The sequence below is a fragment of the Ostrinia nubilalis genome, chromosome 8, assembly GCF_963855985.1.
Source record: "Ostrinia nubilalis chromosome 8, ilOstNubi1.1, whole genome shotgun sequence".
In the NCBI taxonomy this organism is placed as follows: Eukaryota; Metazoa; Arthropoda; class Insecta; order Lepidoptera; family Crambidae; genus Ostrinia; species Ostrinia nubilalis.
In genome coordinates, this window is record NC_087095.1 from 847,373 (window position 1) to 854,784 (window position 7,412).

The following is a 7,412-nucleotide window of genomic DNA, read 5'->3' on the forward strand; positions in this document are numbered from 1 at the left end:
GGGCCGATAACTTCAGGGAGTCGGCTCGGGCTGCTAAGGGCAGGCTGAACGGGGGAGATGTCGAAGCACACATACCTGTGGTCCGACAGTGTCTCAACCCCTTCCAGAACCTCCCAGTTCCAGATTCTGCTCGCCAGGGCGGGACTTGCAAACGTGATGTCTACGACAGAACCGCCCTGCATACGCACACATGTCTCTACCGTCCCGCGGTTGACAATGACCAAGCTGTTGGTGATCAGCCATTCCTCCACAAACCGACCTCGAGCGTCTGTAAAACGAGATCCCCATGCGGTGGACTTTGCATTTAAGTCCCCAGCAACAACGACACCACGGGGGCGGCTCCACCCTGATAGCAGAACACTGACTTCCGCCATGAAGGTCTCGAACTCCGCGAGTGACCTATTTGGTGAAAAATACACCCCAATAACAAGTATGTCTCCAACCAGCCCTGCCACGCATCCACGACCTCTTCTGATGTTGCCGAAAGGAGGTGAGTTTGCTGCTATGTTTGTGATAATGGCGGCCTTTTCTTCCACGTCCCCTGCCCAATCGTCACGATCATAGACGAGGTATGGCTCTGTAACTATACAGACCTGAGTCGACCACTGTGTGATGCTCTGATTAAGAAGATCTTGAGCCCTAGCACAGTGCCTGGCGACACCTACGAATTTGGTTGTTTCCGACTGAATTCATAATTTATCAGTCTGCATGTCCAGTTTTAAATACAACATGTGTTGTATTTAGGATAAACTAGCCGAATTATTCATAGTCATTTATAATCCAGTAAGAATTGTCTATATTTTTAGCTAGATCCGAATATGGGTCATGTTCCTAATGTTAAAAAAACAATCCTACCTATGATTTTAAACTGATAATTATCATATATGGTGATGATGACTGAGAGAGTGTAACTTCCAAAAAAGTCATATCGATGCTTACTAATTATATAACCCGAATAGATCAGTTTTCAATTTCAAACAACTTTTGTTGACTATTTGAGGCTTATTTTATTTATTTTTCTGTCCTATTAGTTGAGTTGATGACTAGATATATTTTTTGGTTGATGTACGAAGTAAACGGATCCATCTCTAAAGCTATAGGTCACTCTTGTAACATGCGAGTAAAAAGGCCAATAGCGCATTATACTGCCTAATAGTGGCGCGTGTAGTTTGCGCATACCACCGGGTGACAACGCCCCGCGGGGCTATTACCGTATTTCAGGGGGTAATTTGTACCGTGAATCAGTCACCTGCCCGCGTGACGGACGGCCCTTTATTGCTGGACACTGGGGCACAGTGGGGTGTAGCACAGTGGGTTCACTCCAAAGGACTAAGACAATCAATTCGTTTTTTGTTTTATATGCCTGAGATTGAACGCAACTAGTGAAAAACTCATTTGCTTAAACTATCGGGACCTATCGGGACATTGAAGTCCACAAAGAATGAATTAAATATGAAGACATTACGTTAGCGTGACCTACACTAGGTTAAGGAAGCCTTATCAGTCCATTGCAGAACATTATGTCTCGTTCCCTCAGTCACGATCATCTTTGCGTATTATCGGTCTTGACTTTTGATGACCAGCAAGATGTTTGCAAATGTAATCAATTATATGCATTCTTTGAAAATTACAACACACTTACTAAGTGTTGAGCTTTGCGCGCAGCTTCGCCTGTGTGAAATTCAGCTTCCCACATAAAGATCATCCATCCATCCCCATAAACTTTCACGTTTAATTTTATGATATTAGTAGGGAGGCTTAACGAGTTACTAGACTTACACGGAGTTTGAAAGTCTTCTACTTTTCAGTCATAAAAGTTATTTCTCAAAATTAAGCTTTTAAAAGGCGTTTTCACGTCCGCTTGTAAAGTGTGAGATTTCTGATCGTTCATGTACTGTATCACAGGACACACGGCTGGTTTGCGCGCTCTGAGCAGCGAATGGGCGCGGGTTAGGATTAGTGGGCCGTTTAGCCGCACAATGTATGGCACTCCGTCCCGGCCTAATCGCGGTGTTAGTTTTTATTTCGGTTGAGTCGGTGGGAAATCGAAAAACAAAAGTATCTTAGATTCTGGTTTTGGCTAATAAGATGCCTATAAAGCAACGTACCTACCGGAAAACGCAACGTGAGACGTCCACCCACATAGAGGACCGACGACATCGTAAAGCAGGAAGGCACTGGACGCAGGCCGCTATCAACTGGGCAACATGGAAAGCATTGTGGGAGGCCTATGCTCAGCAGCGGACGTCCTATGGCTGAGATGATGATGATGCCTATAACGTCCTTTCAGTGACAAATTGGGTCCAAGATGGCATTCGGGCATTAGAAAGATTAATGAACAAACGATACCTATAGGATAAGAATTCTTCTTCTTGTCGTGTCAACAACAAACCTACACAGCGTCAGCCCAAAACTCCGCCACAAGAATGGGGTTGTCAGTAGCCTTCATTGAATATTCCTGCGTGCAGTTGTTTAATAAGCATTGCTTGAATGTTACTCTTCTTAGCTTATTAAGAAGTTGAGAGATCACTCAATTTATATACTTTTATTAAATGTCAAATCATGAAAGCTTTAAATATTGTATCGTAATCGTGCAAATATCATAATCATCCTAAGCTGCATCTCACTTAACACCAGGTGCGATTGCGGTCAAAAACCTGCCTTGAGCATGCATAAAAAAAAATAAAAAAAGAGCTTTCAGTGTTATAAAAATCCTTTCCATACTGTAAAATCACAGTCTCAAATAGTTATTCAAACATCTTCCAAATCACACTACAATAACCCTTACCCACATCACTTCACCCATCCAATAAAACCGAATCGTACAATAATGTAACTCGCACCTGAAAGCCCGAACGGCGTGTACCGTCAGATTTGCATGCAAACTGTCAGGTGCGACAAATACTCGGGGGTGAACTGTCACTGTAATGGAGCTGCGAGCTGAGGGTTGCGAGGGCGAACGAGGCGAGAGGGACTAGTTCGATGGGTAGACTTTTAGGACTTGAATGTCCATTTTCAGACGTGATTTTTTAAAGTTATTTTTTTACGCTGTGAGGGGTTGTGCTCCCATTTTGATATTAGACATGACATTTAATTTAAATATAATTTACAAATTGCAGACTTCTTATTTATGTACTAGATACATACATACATAACTATTTTAAAGTTCAAAAGGCTGGGCCGATGTTATGCCTTGATGAACAAAGCTTTTATTATCTAGATTAATAAGAATCAACTCATTTAAAAATGAAAATGTGTGTAGTTAGAACTTTACTTGATCTTTTTGTCTTGAACAGTTTATAGCAATGACATTAACTAAGTCTGAGACTAGATGTTATTTTTACAGCTGATCACTAGAGACGATATATTTTATCTGTTTACGCCTAGCTCTTTTCGTCGTGTGACTAAGCACACGCGTAGATTTGCATATAAATTGTAAAGGCGTCGACTGCAAGGTAACGGACACAACAACAAATCACACGAAATTGAAGCTAGTTTATTGCTGTTTAAGTGAACACAAGCTTTAAAATTATACACAGTACCTTTAACTGTAGTCCTAACTTAATAGTCCTTAGAATATTAAGACAGGACTACAGATACAAACTGTATGATCGCTTTATTAGGTTGAAAAGCTGTAAATTAATGTAGATAATAAGCCAACTTTAGATTAAACCTTTATCACACAATGTGTACTCGTACAAACCGTCGAAAATAGTCCTCTTACTCTTTTGATGCATGTTGTTGAGCATCTATAACAAAACATAATTTTTTGCCTTATGATCACTTTGCAATCATTCAATTTACATTGAAAAAAAATATTCCAAACATCCCTAGCCAACATTATCCGTAATCCCGAAAACAACTCAGTACAAGCAATAATAAACATCAAATTCTATCGTCTCCCCATAGCCTTCGGCCGAATTCCGAAAGAAGGCGCCGAGCGTGCTAACTGCCGGGCGGAGTAAACTGCTGCCAAGGTGGACAAACTTTGTCGGCGAAGATAATGATAGGGATGTCACGGGGATGCAATTGATACCAAATACCAATGGGATACCAATACGTGTGAAACTGGTGTACCTAGCTTTTTTCAAGCCCGTCGTGTCATCGTTGTAATTGTCAGCACTTTTAAGCTTTGATTTTCAAATACAATTTATTTAAAATAATGGAAGCTCAAATATACTTAGAGAAATAACCTAATTAAAACTTTTTACTTTACTTTAAAATCTATAAGTACAACTTCCATGCAATACTGAAATACCTACATGATTATTTTAAATTATTTTCAAAGTATTCACTTCTATAGAACACACTTTGTGAGATAAGTAGGATTATGTGCTTGAGAACTTTCTCTTTAATATACTTACGTACTACTGTAAAAAGTTTATCGGCATAATACCAAAACCTGGTATCAATTCAAAGTCAGCACACCTCTAGCCAGGGAAGCGAGAGTGAATTCCTTTCACCTGATAGAACTGTTATTAGCCAATTCGATGCCCATTCCACTCCTAATAGAGGGATAATAAAAGGGTCCTCTCTATTTTTTCCTTCGCGAAAGGTAAAAATAAAATTTTCTTATTCAATTTGCTTCGTGAAACACCTTTTATTTTATTTCTATTCGTTTCCGATGGCTAATTCTGAGTAGCTTTGTTTGGATGGTTTTCAAAACTTATTTAGAGGAAAGTTCATACTTTATCGGGGACTATTTCAGTGTATATAATGTTGTTACTTGAATAAAGACTGCTCTAACCACTGGGAAATCGATTACTCTGACAGACTTTTGCTATGCCTAAATGCAAACTAAGTATGTTCTATCAGCACGAATATTTATTACCCTAAACATAGTTTTTAAAACTGCATTATTATGTTTAAATGTGATGTCTGCTAACGATAAATAACTCTAACATTTCCGTATTTTGCTAGTGGGACTTGACACATTAAGCATTTATTGTTGTCATAGACAAAAATAAAACTGCATCAAGGCCTTTACTCATCATTCACCTACCATCTGAGATACATAATTTAACCTTTGTTTGATTTCTAAAGCAGTATACTATGTATATTTCTGCACATTACAGCTGGCGCTGGATGCAGGCCGCTACCAACCGGGCGATATGGAAATCATTGGGAGAGGCCTATGTTCAGCAGTGGACGTCCTGTGGTTGAAATGATGATGATGAAATTTCAGATGCCGTATGGTTTCTTATTCACTATAACAATAATACTCCGAAAAAATACTTTTCGCAAAGTAGAGTAGGTACTTTTAAAAAGATAATTTTAAATAATCAAATAATCTTGAAGGTGACTTGTTGATTTTAATTGACCAATAAACTAGTTAGCTTTAATTTCACACGTTATTTTAAACTTAGTCTAAAATGCTGCGGATTAAATTGGGCAAAGTACTTACTTAATTTTATAAAACCGAGGAGCTATTTCTCAAGTAATTGTTATGAGTAGATGTAGAATGCATCGTAACCCAAAACACACACGCGCCATTATGTGTATTTATCTGTGAACTTTACAGAAAGAATAGTTACGATTAATTTATGGCTAAAAATATCTGAAATAGAAAGCTCAAGAATAACAGCCAGGACAATCCTCGTATCGGCTGAATTCACAGTTCGGTTCATTTTAAGTGACACTTAGCAACAAACCCCCGGTAGACAATTATTAGTAACAATTTTAAGTAATAACGAATGAGAAGTCCATACCTATTAATAAAAAAATACATTTATCTACAAACACGACCTGATACAGGATGCATTTGTAACTACTGTACGTACATGGCACTGACTGTCACTTTTGTTTTCCAACCACTACCAAACCTCAATAAAGTTAAAGGATAGCCCGAGAACACGTTCAGACTATGAAAAAACAAAAATTATATAAACACCGCTACTCCAATTATACTAAACTTTGCTAAGCCACATAGCTGTTTATTCTCTTTGCACTACTGCAAACATTGTGAGGGGTAATTCAATTTTGCATTGTGCAAGTCAGGTAATCTTCACTCCTCGTGCATAAACAAACGAGAAGTAGAATCAGTAGAATCATTCGTAGAAGAACTATTTTATATTTTTTGACCGCGCAGTGCTGTCAAAAAAATAACAAAATTTGAACATTGGGGTTGAATCGTGGCTAAAAAAAAACAATTGTAAGTAAGTAGTTGGTATTGGACCACTTGAGGTAGTTCCTATGGCCATTTTCGTAATGACGCTCAAAGCGAAATGCCCCAAAGACCAATAAAGGCAAAATAAATACGAAAGCAAGGGATCAGTAGAAGATTACCTGTGGCTGAATTTTTCAGGATACAGATACGGCATTGACGGTTGCACTATTTAGGGTCTTAACTGAATCTACTATAAGTGCTTCCACTGTGACGCTAATCCAAAAGCTACAATAATAATTGAATACTGATAACCTTTGGCAAATGTCACATATTTACAGCCAGTTAATCCACTGCAAAACATTCGGCGTTATTGACGATAATTGACAAGATAACTGCCAGTTAAATGTTTAATAGAAATATAAAGTAGTTAGCTTGTTAGGTAGCTATTTTGCAACTCGTTAATTATTTAATTTGAGTAATTTTTGAAGGTGGTTTTAAAACTTTGACATTTACAGCGCTGGAAGTATCCTAGAATAATCCTTTTTTTTTTTAAATTAAATCGTATTCTAAATATTTCTAGCTTTTCATTGTGTTAGTATGCTTATTATTGAACCAGACAAACAGGTGCTAACTAAAGAAACACATGGTTAATTTCTGATAGGTACTTATTAACGATTTAAGATCGTTTACCTTTACGCTAATTTTTTCACATCTTACCACTAGGGGCTAAATCGATATGATAGTCAGAACTATCTAACGTGACCTGAAGTGGCGTAAAAATCTTACAAAGAAACGAATACGAACTCCAGTCATCCATACCTATTTGTTTACAGAGAAAAAGCAGGAATCTAAAAACCGTGTTTCGGGAACGCGTTCCGCACGTTCTCGCGAAAACATCCCTCGATCAAACGAAAACGTATTTTTGATTGCTCTTTTTTCCCTTTCTGCTACACCCTTCTCCCTCTAGCAGGGCGTTAAGGGCCCTTTAATGACAGGAAAATTGAAAGTTTTGGGTGCTGGTCCGCAAAAAACTTGCGAACTCGTAAAAAGTGAGCCTCGGAGATAACGTGGGAATGATACTTTATCGCCAAGGTGGGGAAATGAGTTACGGTTTTTGAGTCTTCGAAGTACTTTCGCTAATGCTCCATCAGAAAAACATTTTAATGATTTATTGTTTTATGGAGGCCATTTTAGTAAAAATACTGGGTGAATTTTTAAAATATGTCTTTTTAAAGTGAGCCTTCACCTTTAAATTCATCATCATCATCATCATCATCATCATCATTTCAGCCACAGGATGTCCACT